Source organism: Meleagris gallopavo, chromosome 32 (assembly GCF_905368555.1).
Source record: "Meleagris gallopavo chromosome 32, MGAL_WU_HG_1.1, whole genome shotgun sequence".
Lineage (NCBI taxonomy): Eukaryota > Metazoa > Chordata > Aves > Galliformes > Phasianidae > Meleagris > Meleagris gallopavo.
In genome coordinates, this window is record NC_139436.1 from 453924 (window position 1) to 468754 (window position 14831).

Below are 14831 nucleotides of genomic sequence, written 5' to 3' on the forward strand. Positions count from 1 at the left end.
CTCAGTCGTCACACTGCTGGATGGACACCACCACCCCGCCCCGCTGCTTCCTGCCGGTCGCCAGCAATCCTCTGCTCTGTCCCTCTGAATTTCTCTCCTCTCCCGTATCACTAGTGGAAGCTGCGGGGTTGGAGCTCCGAGGCGAGAGTGAAGAAAAGCTTTACATCACAGGATCATACCCACAAGGTCACTGAGCCCAGTGCACGGGACCACCAAAACCCCAAGCCCAACGTCTGAGCTGCAGCAGCTCAGGGCACCCCACCGCCCCGGGAGCTGCTCCCTGCCTGGTTACAGCCTCTTCCTAACGCCCACCTCTTTGCGAGGAAGCCACGGATGCAGTGGGCCTCCCCTCAGCCTCCTTCTGGGCTGCACAAACCAAGGGAGCTCAGCTGCCCCTCACGCATCTCCCCCACGCCCTCACCACCTCTGCAGCTCCGTGCGGATGCCAACAATTCTGTGTCCTCCTGGCGCTACGGCACCCACAGCTGTACGAGCGCTCGAGGTGAGCCCACAGCAGCACGGAGTAACTCTGCTCCTTTCACGACATTCCACCTGATTTGGGGCTGCTACGTTGCGAGGAGCATCCCGCTAATGGCTAGGACAGCATTACTAATTTTGTTGTAATTTCCTTTCAGTTCTGCCGTTGCTGAACTGCCCAGCAACAAGCAATGATTTCCCTGGACCCCAAGTGGGGACAGGCAAACGCCCGTGCTGCTTTGGTTCAAATTTCAGTTACAGTAAAAGGTTCTGGATGGGAGACAGATGAAGCATCAGCTATCGTTATACTGGTCCTTGCTTAAGAAGCCCTCATAATCTAAACCACATTAAACACGGCAAGCAGATGAAAGGCAAAGATCTCCGATCTCCAAGGGGTGCAAAGGAGCAGGGAGCAGTGCGAATTTAGCATGTATGCATCATCTGCCACGCAATTAAGTGGCTCATGAGCACTGTGCTGCAGCCAGCTTCTACAGGGAGATTGGGAAAGCAACACGTGGATGGAGTTTCATAACATAAGAACTATCGCAATGCCCAGAGAACAGAAACTTGCATGAAAGAGGTGAGGAGACTCGCTGGGAGCATCACGGCCCACCACCGAGGGCGCGTGGAACAAGAGGACACAGCTGCGAATTTATTTGTTCCGTAGATTCGAGAGTAGCTTTCCAAAAGCACCAGTCATTAATTAGGACCTTTCCATAGCAGGTAATGAATGAACCCGAACTACGGATCTGAGTTCTTCCCCAAGAAATTCCTCCTCCCAGCCCATGAGGAGAGGCAGCAATGGACACAGGGAGGGGAGAGGGCACCACAACGAAGCATTCTGCACGCCGCTCCTCAGAAGTTGCTGCTTAGCGTGCTAACAGAGCACAGACGCCTCAGTGCAGGAAGGAGCTGAAGGAGAAGGCAGACTTTGTAGCTGCTTCTGAACAACTCCTCCCATGCTCAGGGGCAGCGGATGAAGGAACGCACGAAGGAGCTTGCCGAAAACCTGACAAGTGGGAGATGAAAGCAGATAAAAGGGGCTGACGAGAGGCAGGATCTCATCCCAGTAGCGAAGGCCTCCCCCACCCATCTGCTCAGGCTTTCCCAAAGACGCTGCACGGCTGCTCCTGTAGGTGATCACTGCCTTCCTCATCCACAACGCACAGAACCCCAGCATGGCCTGGGTTGCAAAGGCCCACAGCGCTCACCTGGTTCCAACCCCTGCTGTGTGCAGGTCGCCAACCAGCAGCCCAGGCTGCCCAGAGCCACATCCAGCCTGGCCTCGGATGCCTGCAGGGATGGGATGAGCATCCACAGCCTCCTTGGGCAACCTGTGCCACTGCCTCACCACCCTCTGCATGAAAAACTTCCCCCTCAGATCCAACCCAAACCTCCCCTGGCTCACTTTAAAACATCCCCCTTGTCCCTACGTGGGCAGAAACAGGAGGAGAGAAAGCAGCGTGCAGCTCCTCATTCAGTTACCAGGGGCTGTTTTGAGTCTCCCACGGAACCTCCCTCTGGCTCAGCCCGAGGTCTGGCTCTGTTCACGTGGGTGTCATCGGGAGCACCTTTACCAGTTAGATATGACCACAAGCACTCTGCTTTGTGATCCGCTGAAGCCATCGGAGCAGAGGCGGCTGCCCGCTCCCAGTGAGAACAGGAGGTGACGTGGGCACGGCTGCACGCATCTCTGACAAACGTTCAGCCATAAGGACACGTTCCACCTAAGGCAGAGGAGGGGAAAATAACAGAAGACAGACATAAAAGTTTCACCTCTAGACTAAAACTAATAGCAGAAACTAAATATACATATGTAGAGCGTGTTAGCTTGTGCTTCATCTGATCCTCAGACACAGACGCAGACACAGAAGGACCTTTAAGTCCATGCAGTTCCAACCCTGCTGTCGGCAGGGACAGCCCCCGTGGCCCAGGCTGCTCACAGCCTCCAGCCCGGCCTTCAGTGCTTCCAGGGAGGGACGTCCACAGCCTCGCCGGTACGCTGCCATTTCCAGAAGAGCAGTGTGAAAGTCTGGGCTCGGAAAAGGTGCCTGGAGGATCACGACGAGGCCACCAAGCCCTACACTTAAACAACAGCCACAACAAGACCTGCATTTTTCTTCATTCTCCCGAATGAAACGCCAGGCTCGAGTCAAAGCTGAATTGAGATGGACTCTATTTCTGCACCTAAGCGAAAGGAAACCGGCTCGATGCTTCCCTTCCATGTGCTGCTGCTTAATGCCAGCCCTGGTGATGCCTCAGCACCTCAGGCAGCTTTATCTGCCTGCGCAGCGCTGACTGCAGAGCTTGTTGTGACGCGTCCCGCCTGCACAGCGAGTTCCCACTCTGCCTCTCTCAGGTGAGCCCTGGCTGGACCGGCTCCCCTGCTTGCAGGCACTCCCAGAAGCTGAGGCTGCCGCAGCGCTCCATGCACGAGCAGACGGGGTGGCCCGACCCGCAGCGGCTGCTCCACTGGCTGGGAGACGACCTCCGCCGGGACCCCGTGCCTGCGTGCAAGCACAGCGCAACCTCCTGGGCTCACGCTCCTCGGTTCTGCCGCCTGGTACCATCAAGAGGAGGGGGCAACCCAAAACGATTCACTCTGCCTGCCGGGCGCCCAGCTCCGTGCTGTCGGCGTGCGAAGGGCTGCCAAACTGCAACGGGGCGAAGCAGAACGGTTCTGAGAGCTGCCAAGGAGAACAATGGGAAGGAGAGACTTCTCAGCTGCGATCCCAAAGGAGCGAGGGGCCACGGCTGGCTCCTGCTAAACCACATCACTTACGGCTCTGTACGGCGGGCGGCTTCCCAAAATGCCCTGAGCCTCCAAAGCACGGAAACAAATGATTTAAAAACGCGCCTTTGGCTTGATAAAATCGAAGAGAGGAGAACAGGCTGCTAATATCCTGTGAGAGCGACTCCTAGGAGAGCACAGCGATGCCTGTGCTCAAACTGCTCGCGCTGGCATGCTAACAGGACATGGAAAACGTTGGCTTGCTCTCAAGGAAATGCTGTATTAGAAAGAAGAGTGGGAACAGATCCGTCTCCTGGAATATGGTTAAGGTGTGTTTGGCTCTTTAGCTCTGCGCTGTGCAACGGATGGCTGGCTGGTGCTTTCTAATCCTGCCGCAGCAGCCCTCAACACTGCCAGCTATGCTCGTCCCTTCCAGGACCTTCTCCTGCATGCACTTCTCAACTAAGGACTTTAATTCCACCCAGGAAGGATCTCTCAGCTTAAGGCCAACCTCACAGCGATCTGCATGGAGCGCTGCCAGTTTTCAGTGCACCCCAGGACTTCCTGGTGTAGCCATAACAAACTGCTACAGAAACTTCACAAGAGCTACAGCAAAGGATGCCACGCCACAGCCCTCTTCCACTCCTCCTGCCTGTGTTTTCTGCTAAGTCTCCCAGTGCTTCCATTCCGAGTTCCTCTCGGTTGTCGGCGCAGTGCCTGGGTTGCTGTTATTTGGAAGACAGCGATAGGGAATCTGTTATTCCTGTCACAGCGCTGTGCGCAGGCAACGCCAGGCTTCCACCTGTGGCCGTCTGATCAGCCCCTGCTAACGAGCCCGTGTCAGAACGCCGAGCAAATGGGAGCCCACTCTTTGCTCTCGGTGCTTTTACACGACTCTCAGCCATCATTCTAGAAGATGCCGTGTTTGTCTGCTGCGGTTTAGGAATTGCATTTCACCTGGAGTCGCAGTCACCAGACAATAAACTGCTTCAATTCGTGCACTCAGTTCACTCACTGAACTTCTGGAGATAACAGCTTGATCTCCCGCACTACACACGTCTGCGTTCACCCTACCAACGACGTAACAAGCAAAGCGTCCGAGGTGAGCAGTAAATGGAGTGCGTGCAACAGAAGCGGTGGAGCAGAGCTGGCAGCACGCACCTCTGCCTGTGGGTGCAAGGGATCCCTGACAACATCAACTGCTGCAGAGTCAAAATGAGCCATGCATTCAGAATCACAGAACCCCAGCACGGCCTGGGCTGCAAAGGCCCACAGCGCTCATCAGTTCCAACCCCTGCTGTGTGCAGGTCGCCAACCAGCAGCCCAGGCTGCCCAGAGCCACATCCAGCCTGGCCTCGGATGCCTGCAGGGATGGGATGAGCATCCACAGCCTCCTTGGGCAACCTGTGCCACTGCCTCACCACCCTCTGCATGAAAAACTGCCTCCTCACATCCAACCCAAACCTCCCCTGGCTCACTTTAAAGCCATTCCCCTTGTCCTGTCACCACCCACCCTCACAAACAGCCGTTCCCCTCCTGTTTATCCGCTCCCTCCAAGCGCTGAAGGCCGCAATCAGGTCTCCCTGCAGCCTTTTCTCTTCTCTTCTCTTCTCCCAGCCGAACCAGCCCAGTTCCCTCAGCCTTTCCTCACAGCAGAAGGCCCAGGGGATCCTCCTACGGGGCAGTGGAAGGGCAAAGGAGGAGAAAAGTTACATGTTGTAATTTTCCCTGTGAAGTGGTTATTGAGAAAGTATTTCAGCTTGTCAGTCTTAACTCTTACGCAAGAATAAAGAGTGTGAGTGGCACAGGCAGCCACTGGGGCAAAGCAATATTCAGAGCTACTGCTGCGTGCTGAGAAGGACTGAGAACTGAGGTTCTGCATGTAAAAGGGCCGTCCACAGAGAGGTCCTGGTGAGAAAGCAGTGCTCACGCCAAACTCACTCTCTCTCGGTCAGTCATGGAATCACAGAATCCTTAGAGCTGGGAGGGACCTCCAAAGGCATCTGGTCCAAGTGCCCTGCAATGCACAGGGACCCCACAGCTACCCCAGCTGCTCAGAGCCGGGTCCAGCCTTACCCCGAAAGTCTCCGGGATGGGGCACCCAGCACATCACTGGCAACCTGCTCGGCGCCTCGCCACCCTCAGCAAAAGATCCTTCCCTGATACCTAACCTAAATCCCCCTCCTTGAGCTTGAAGCCGTCTCCCTTGCCCTGTCACCACAGACCCCGCTCAAGACTCTGTCCCCTTCTGTCCTGCCGCTCCCCTTTAGATGCTGACAGGCGGCTCCCCGCTCACCTCGCAGCCTTCTCTTCTCCTCTGCACAGCCCCGGCTCTCAGCCTGTCCTCAAAGCAGAGCTGTTCCATCCCTGGGATCATTTCTGTGGCCTCCTCTGGAAGTGCTCCAACAGCTCCACGTCCCTCCCGCGCTGAGGACCCCCAGCTGAACTGTGCTCCATGCGAGGCCCCGCAGCACAGAGCGGAGAGGCAGGACCCCCTCCCTCGATCTGCCGGCCGTGCTGCTCTGGATGCAGCCCCGGATGCAGTTGGCTTTCTGAGCTGCAGGGGCGCAGAGGCTCACATCCAGCGCTGCCTTCCCATCCGCCAGCAGCCCCAGGCCTTTTTCGGCAGGGCTGCACTCAATCCTTTCGTCCCCCAGCTTGTATCGGTAATGGGCGCTGCCTCAACCCAGGTGCGAGGTCTGGCATTTGGAGCTGCTGAACCTCACGAGGTTCGCCTGGGCCCACTGCTCACTGCCTCTCTTGGATTGCTATTTCCTGAGAACACGTGCCACCTCAAGAAAAGGCCAACAGCGTGTGGCGCAACTGGGAGGATAACGACCCCCCACACCCTGACTGACGCTTTAGAAAACAACTCTTCTCCATCAAGGCTTGCCAAATGGGGCCTGCAAAGCAGCCCCAAAGTGTTCCCCTTATTCGTGAAAGTGAAAGAAATCCAATCCTGCCAGGTCTGCTGGTGAATTCCTGTTGTTCAGAACAATTGCCTGAGCCACGAGGCAGGGCTCAGTCTGCCTCCTGAGCCCCGACCCACTCTGGTACTCCTAAAGGGCAGATAAGTGTCTGCCTACTGAGCCCCGACCCGCTCTGGTGCCACTACAGGGCAGATAAGTGTCTGCCTCCTGAGCCCCGACCCACTCTGGTACCACTACAGGGCAGATAAGTGTCTGCCTCCTGAGCCCCGACCCACTCTGGTACCACTACAGGGCAGATAAGTGTCTGCCTCCTGAGCCCCGACCCACTCTGGTACCCCTACAGGGCAGATAAGTGTCTGCCTCCTGAGCCCCGACCCGCTCTGGGCCCATTACTGCATACTCTGCTGGGACATTTTCACTTTTGCCTCTGACGTGCAGTTTTCCCCACAGCCACACAAGGAGCAGGACTTTTTCCTCCCTCAGCCCATTTGCCTGTCACTGTTTGCACTGCCAGATGACAGCAGACACACCTCCCTCAATCATTCCAACACAACTCTGCAGCTCCTGGGAGAAACGGAGCCGGGCTAAAATGAAAATAAACAGCATTGTGTCCCCAGGCTGCACAGCTGGGCCAGTTCGAATGGCACGAAGGGACGCTCCCTTGTGTCTTGTCTGCTTGTCTCTTCACCCTCACCCAATGGAAGCACAGCTGCTGAAGCCCAAGCGATGCTGGGCTCCGGAGTTCTGCACTGCGTTTGTCCCCGCTGTGCAGGGCGGCCGTTTGCATGTTTGTCCTCTATCACAGCTGAGCTGATTGCAGCTTTCACAAATTGACTGCTTTCAGCAGAAGGTTTTATAGGCGCTTCTTCCCCTCTCCAAGCGCCTCTAACCGTTGTAGATGACAGAGAACCCGCGTCGCGGGACAGACAAAGGCCACAATTGAACTCCATTGACCGCAGTCAATTGAGAGCGCTGAGAGCACAAAACCTTCCTTCTCCTTCCTCTCTGCACACACACACAAAACCAGAGTTCAGTCAGACAGGCTCACATCTGTGGAAAAAATGAGTTATACGTGCATGTGAATGTGTCCACACACATCTGCCTGTGCCTCTGCATGTACGTGCATGAACGTCTGCGCTGCTGCTTGCAGGCCATGCTGGCAGACAGCTCTGCAGCCATGCACGCAGCGTGAGCACACGGCAGGCACGGGGACAGGGAGCTTCATGAGATGTTCCTCACTGCAGCATTTCAATAACTAAAGGGAGCCTGCAGACAGGAGGGGATCAGCTCTTGGAAAGGGGAGATAACAGCAGGACAGGGGAATGGTTGGAAGCTGAGGGAGGGCAGATTTCAGTTGGATGTCAGGGGGAAGTTGTTTGCTGTGAGAGTGGGGAGGTGCTGGAACAGCTGCCCAGAGAGGCTGTGGATCCCCGTCCATCCCTGGAGGTGTTCAAGGCCAGGTTGGATGGGGCCCTGGGCAGCCTGGGCTGCTGTGAGATGGGGAGGTTGGTGGCCCTGCATTGGTGGGGGGTTGGAGCTTCGTGATCCTTGGGGTCCCTTCCAACCCGGGCCATTCTGTGGCTCTGTTCTCTGGCTCTCTGCCTCCTGCAGGGCTCTTCCAGTCCTACTACCACACACTGACCCAGTATCTGGAGCACACATCCTGTGTGTGGGCACGGTCTGGTGGTTGGTGACCCTGCACATAGCAGGGGCTTGAAACAAGATGAGCGTTGTGGTCCTTTTCAACCCCGGCTATTCTAGGATTCTATGAGGATTTCCCACCCCAGGAAAAGGCCAGTTGAGACTCCATGGGAGTTAAGCTGTGAGATCTCTTCTCAAGGACAGAGCTACATTTGGAAATATTCTCTCCTTGGGTTTTTCTCCAAGAAAATGGGACAGGTCGCCTGAGCAAGAGACCGATGGGTTTCCTTCCTCACGACCACAACACCATCTGTGCTGAGGCACTCTCTACCCCAAATTGCCTCTCCCATTAGGAGGCATTCAAGGCCAGGCTGGATGTGGCTCTGAGCAGCCCAGTCTGGTGGTTGGTGACCCTGCACATAGCAGGGGGTTGGAACTCAATGATCATTATGGTCCTTTTCAATGCAGGCCATTCTATGATTCTCTGATTACGGCTCCCTGTGGATCCCTATGGCACCCTATGGGTTCTCCGGGCAGCCTGGTCTCGTGGCTGGCAGCCCTGCACGTAGCAGGGGGTCGGAACTCAGTGACCGTTGTGGTCCTTTTCAACCCAGGCCATTCAGTGATTCTACGATCTCCTCGGACTCTCCTGGTCCCCCTGCAGTACCCACAACAGGTGCCCTGAGCCCCCCCAGCACCGTCTCCCACCCGCACAAAATCCCCGCCGCAAACTCCGAGCGCCCAGCCCAGAGCAGAGGAGCAGAAATGGCCTCCCCAGCCCCTGCCCACCGCTTCGCACCGCCGTTCGGGTGCCCCGGCAGCTCCGAACGTCTCCTACCTTCCCAGGTGTGCCGGGCAGGTGGCGGGTCGCGCTCTCAGCTGGCTCTGCCGCCCTGGACGTGCCTGCAGCCTGATTCACGGGCACCTCCGAGCCCGCAGGATCAAGCTCCACCCAGGGCAGAGGGTGAGTAAGAGCGAGAGAAAGGCAAACTCCGGAGAGTTATTCCCTCCCCAGGATTGCAGGGGAGCCAGAGATAAGGGCTGCGCATTCCTGAGCCGCGGGCGGCCTCTCCCTTCCGTCTGCCCCGAGCCTGTCGGACCGGCTCGGGCCCGGCACCGGGAGCGGGCCTGGGAACCACCGCAGGGAACCAGGGCCGGGCCCAGGCACGGCGCAGCCCGGCTCCGCGCTGGGACTCGCGGCCTGGCCACGCTCTGGGTCCTGCTGGAAGGACTTCGGTGTGCGTGCGGCCGGGCCGACGCAGGAGCAGCACCACAAAGCAGGGCTGGCTCTTAGGCCTCCCTCAGCAGAGCGCTGCGCATCCCAGGCCTCACCCACAGCCACAGCCACACATCCCCAGTGCCTCACCCACAGCCCCATATCCCATATCCCCAGTGCCTCACCCACAGCCCCATATCCCATATCCCCAGTGCCTCACCCACAGCCCCATATCCCATATCCCCAGTGCCTCACCCACAGCCCCTCATATCCCCAGCACTGCCCCCAAAGGCTCCATAATTCCCTATAAACAGGTGAAGCTGGGCTGATGGAGGAGCAGCACCACAAAGCAGGGCTGGCTCTTAGGCCTCCCTCAGCAGAGCAGCCTTACCCACAGCCCTGCATCACAGAATCACAGAATGGCCCGGGTTGGAAGGGACCCCAAGGATCACGAAGCTCCAACCCCCCACAGGCAGGGCCACCAACCTCCCCATCTCACAGCAGCCCAGGCTGCCCAGGGCCCCATCCTTGCTGGCCTTGAACACCTCCAGGGATGGACGGGGATCCACAGCCTCTCTGGCAGCTGTTCAGCACCTCCCCGCTCTCACAGCAAACAACTTCCCCCTGACAGCCAACTGAAAGCTGCCCTCCCTCAGCTTCCAACCATTCCCTGTCCTGCTGTTCTCTCCCCTTTCCAAGAGCTGATCCCCTCCTGTCTGCAGGCTCCCTTGAGGTCCCGCAGGCTGCACTGAGGTCACCCCGCAGCTTCTCTCCTCCATGCTGAACAGCCCAGCTCCCTCAGCCTGTCTCAGTAGGGAGGTGCTGCAGCCCCTGCTCATCTCTGCTCCTCTGGACCCTCTCCAGCAGCTCCCTGTCCTTCTTGTCCTGGGGCCCCCAGCGCTGGTCGCAGTGCTGCAGATGGGCCTCACGTATCCCCCAAAGGCCCACAGCTCCTTGTAACCGCGCCCTGCCTACACGGCGATGCCCTCCGAGGGAACGCGAAGCCGGGGCACCCCGCCCCCCGCCGGCTCCGGGCGCGGGCAGAAAAAGGGTTAAGCGAGATTCCCCGCAGCCCCGGGCGTGGCAGCTCCTGTTATTTCGCCTTTCATGTTCTATCTTATTCCACTTGGCAAACGCCGCGGCCGCCGTGTGCCGGGCGGTGCCCGGGCTGCGGGGAGGGCGAGGCGGCTCGGCGCTGACTCAGGGCGGGCGGCCCGGTTCGGGCGGGGCGGGGCGGGGGCGCGGCCGCCATCTTAGGGAGTGAAGAGTGATGGGGGGGGGGGGGGCGGAGCTGGGAGGGCGCTTAGAGCAGGGCGGAGGGGATGGGGGTCATAGAATGGCCTGGGTTGGGAAGGACCATCGTGGTCATCTGGTTCCAACCCCCTGCTGTGTTTAGGGTCACCAGGAGACACATAGGGACACATAGATCCCCACAGAGACACATAGATCCCATATGGGGACACATAGATCCCCATAGAGACACATAGATCCCACATGGGGACACATAGATCCCCACAGAGACACATAGATCCCACATGGGGACACATAGATCCCACACAGGGACACATAGAGACCCATAGGGACACATAGAGACCCATAGAGACACATAGATCCCACATGGGGACACATAGATCCCCATAGAGACACATAGATCCCACATGGGGACACATAGATCCCTATAGAGACACATAGATCCCACACAGGGACACATAGAGACCCATAGGGACGCATAGATCCCACATGGGGACACATAGAGACCCATAGAGACACATAGAGACCCATAGGGACACATAGATCCCAGATGGGGACACATAGATCCCAGATGGGGACACATAGATCCCACATAGAGACACATAGATCCCTATAGAGACACATAGATCCCATATAGGGACCCATAGGGACACACAGAGACCCATAGAATCACAAAATCCCAGCATGGCCTGGCTTGCAAAGACCCACAGTGCTCATCTGGTTCCAACCAGGCTGCCCAGAGCCACATCCAGCCTGGCCACCCACCCTCACAGACAGCCGTTCCCCTCCTGTTTATCCGCTCCCTCCAAGCACTGGAAGGCCACAACCAGGTCTCCTCGGAGCCTTCTCTTCTCCAGTCTAAACAAGCCCACTTCCCTCAACCTTTCCTCACAGCAGAGCTGCTCCAGCCCTCTGACCATCCCAGTGCCTCCTCTGGACCCGCTCCCAGAGCTCCACGTCCTTCCTGTGCTGGGAGCCCCAGGCCTGGACGCAGCGCTGCAGATGAGGCCTCAAAGGAGCTGAGTAGAGAGGGACAATCACCTCCCTGTCCCTGCTGCCACCCCTTTTCAATGCAGCCCAGAACACGGCTGAACACAGCTGAGGCTGTGCAGAGCCCAAGCCTGGCACAGGGCAGCCCAAAGGATGGGGCGCACACAGCCCTGGGCATTGCTGTGAGTCATTTCCACCTCACAGCCGAACTGCCTGCCTCACAGCGTCATAGAATTGCTCAGGTTGGAAAAGACCTTCAAGATCATCGAGTCCAAGCGATAGGACAAGGGGAATGGCTTTAAAGTGAGCCAGGGGAGGTTTGGGTTGGATGTGAGGAGGCAGTTTTTCATGCAGAGGGTGGTGAGGCAGTGGCACAGGTTGCCCAAGGAGGCTGTGGATGCTCATCCCATCCCTGCAGGCATCCGAGGCCAGGCTGGATGTGGCTCTGGGCAGCCTGGGCTGCTGGTTGGCGACCTGCACACAGCAGGGGTTGGAACTGATGAGCGCTGTGGGCCTTTGCGACCCAGGCCGTGCTGGGGTTCTGTGATTCTTTGGGTCCCCATGCATCCTCAGGGCATCCCTATGGATTCTTAGGGCACCCTGTGGATCCCAGTCACACCCTATGGATTCTTAGGACCCCCTAAGGACCCTTAGGACATCCTATGGACCCTTATGGCACCCTATGGATCCCTACGGCACCCAAAGGTGACCTATGGATCTGCAGGGTGCCTTAAGGGAACCTATGCATCCTTAGCGCAGTCTATGGATCCCTGTGGCACCCTATGGATTCATACGGTATTGCTATGGATGCTTTTGTCACCCTGTGGATCCCAGTCACACCCTGTGGGTTGTTTGGACACCCTGTGGGTCCTATGGCACAGCTATGGGTCCTATGGCACCCTATGGGTCCTTATGGCACCCTATCGGTCCTTACGGCACCCTATGGGTCCTATGGCACCCTATGGGCTCTCTGAGCAGCCTGGTCTGGTGGTTGGTGACCCTGCACACAGAAGGGTTCATTCTGGTCCTTTTCAACCCAGGCCATTCTGTGATTCTATGATTCTATGATTCTGTGATGAAGGAGGCAGGCGGCAGTGCCCCGAGAGCCTGGAAATAGGCACGATGGAACAGGCATGTTGCACACCTGTGGGATATTCTTCATAGGAACTTATTTAACTCAGTGCAACTGAAGTTGTCAGCAGTGAATAAATGCTGCTTTTAATTGTCCTCCCCGCGTGGCCCAGGGCATCGCTCACCGCCTGCCACCCACATGGCACCACTGTCGCCACCAGAGCTGCTCATCGCTGCGCTGCTGGAACGCTTCACAGACACCACGCATCTCCTCCGTCCTCCACTGGGATGAGACGAGGTGATTATCCCTGTGCTGCAGGAAGGAGCTGGGCCGGGAATATTCCATTTCCAACCCCCCCACTTTAAGCGCTCGGTTGCGGGTCGGCACCTTTTGGGGATGCAGCGGGATGGTGATCGATGGAGGTGAAACAGTTTTAAGTCTGTAACTTCTTAATCTGTCAGTGATTTCTGCCATCAGAGCGGCTGCATTCCGGCAGCACATCGTTGTGGTGCTGATCCCTTCTGTCTTCTTCTTTTCCTCTCCTCTTGGGTAGAGTCGTGTGTGGCCTAAAATATTTTCCTTTGATAGGGCTTTTATGTTCTGTTCTCGCTTTTAATGTGCAGCTGGCTGCTTTGCTGAAGGCGAGATCGAATAAATGTGTTTTGAAGCGAAGCGTGAGCAAAACTGCACTCACAGAAAGTCCTGCTGTGCTGCTGGATGCTCACAGCCTGCCTGTGGCAGTTGGGAACCTCACGAGGCAGGTGTGCTTGCTGTGCTGTCCTGTGTGCAGAGTGCTTGGTCCGCTCTTGTGGTTAACACACTGCGAAGGAAAGGCTTTGCTGCATTCTGTAAAATTCTTACAGCCTGCTTGCTGAATGCAGCTGTTCAAAGCACAAATCACTGGGTTCATAGACTCGCAGACTCACAGAATCACCGAGGTTGGAAAAGACCTGCAAGATCATCCCGTGCAACCATCCACCATTCCCTGAGAAAGGACTGCATGGATGGGAGCAGGAGAAGCTGGGGGTCGTTGCTGTTATCAGAGTATCACTTAAGAAGGAAGCCATAGAATTGTTTTGTTTAAAAGGTCTTTGGAGGCACCCAATGCCGTGCAGAGCTCAAATTCAGCTGTGTCCAACCTGCGGCCCATCACAGCTCACAAGAGGGCAGAGATGTGCGGTGCTGCCTGCAGTGATAGCAAACGCTTGAGAAGAGAAGGCACCGTATGGATGCCTGTGGCACCCTATGGATCCTTATGGCACCCGATGGATCCTTATGGCACCCTGTAAATCCTTATGGCACCCTATGGATCCTTATGGCACCCTGTGGATCCTTATGGCACCCTGTAAATCCTTATGGCACCCTGTAGATCTCTATGGCACCCTGTGGATCCCTATGGCACCCTATGGATCCCTATGGCACCCTATGGATCCCCATGGCAGCCTATGGATCCTTATAGCACCCTATGGATCCCTATGGCACCCTATGGATCCCCATGGCACCCTGTGGATCCCTATGGCACCCCGTGGATCCCCATGGCACCCTGTGGATCCCTATGGCACCCTGTGGATCCCTATGGATCCTTATGGCACTCTATGGATCCCCATGGCACCCCGTGGATCCCCATGGCACCCTGTGGATCCCTATGGCACCCTGTGGATCCTTATGGCACCCTATGGATCCCCATGGCACCCTGTGTGTTCTCTGGGCAGCCTGTGCTGCTGCTTGTTGAGCTGTGCACAGCAGGTTGAGCTCCGTGGTCACTGTGGTCCTTCCCAACCCGGGCCGTGCTGTGACCCCGTGGTTCTGTGCCCGCCCGGAGCTCTGTCCCTCCCCCCCCCACTTTCCTCCTCAGCTCGGACTCGGCCGCTTTTCCCCTTGAGCTGAGCTCCGCTGCCCTGCTGCAGGCAGGCTGTGCCCAAGGCCACGCAGGGCTGCGTCCCCTGCAGGCTCCTCTTTGTGTCCTCTGAGCAGAGCTGAAACTGTAGGGAAAGCTTTCCTTCCCTGACTGAAGTTACCTCCGCGCCGCTGCTGCAGCTGTGGTACAGCACGCTTAGAAATGAAGGATGTGCGACTTTTTTTTGCTTTTTGCCTTCACGTGTCTTAATGCTGCCTTCTCGTTTTTACCTTCACTTCTCTACTTTTTACTTTTCCTATGCGTAAAACCAGGGTGACTGTTATGGGTTTTGCTTTACAGCGTCACACTGAAGGTGTGCCTGTTTTCTCTGCTTCTGAGCTCTTCTGCGTGACTGAGCAGGGAATGCCACACTGAAGCTTGGGATCACAGAATCGTCGGATCGTCGTAGAATCCCAGCACGGCCTGGGCTGCAAAGAGCACAGCGCTCATCAGTTCCAACCCCTGCTGTGTGCAGGTCGCCAACCTGCAGCCCAGGCTGCACAGAGAACACATAGGGTGCCATAAGAACCCATGGGGTGCCATAGAGATCCATAGGGTGACATAAGGATCCACAGGGTGTCATAGGGATCCACAGGGTGCCATAAAAACCCACAGGGTGTCATAGG

At 57.0% G+C, this 14831-nt stretch overlaps 1 protein-coding gene and 1 long non-coding RNA gene across 5 annotated transcripts in view; one reads left to right on the forward strand and one right to left on the reverse strand.

Annotated features, from left to right (window-relative positions):
• SACK1H (scaffolding CK1 anchoring protein H) overlaps positions 1–10136 on the reverse strand; it is a 29421-nt gene extending 19285 nt beyond the window's left edge. For 2 of the 4 annotated variants that reach the window (XM_085214661.1, XM_085214663.1), the window contains exon 1: positions 8618–10135. The gene's annotated coding sequence lies outside the window, so the exon portion shown is untranslated. Of the gene's footprint in view, positions 1–5504; positions 7170–8617 lie in introns of those variants that run through there. The other 2 variants (XM_085214665.1, XM_085214664.1) reach the window with 2 other exon arrangements.
• LOC146542084 (uncharacterized) lies at positions 8496–12980 on the forward strand. The gene is made up of 2 exons (XR_014880715.1): positions 8496–8743; positions 12481–12980. It is a non-coding gene; the product is annotated as an uncharacterized LOC146542084 (long non-coding RNA).
• Positions 12981–14831: the final 1851 nt, after the last annotated feature.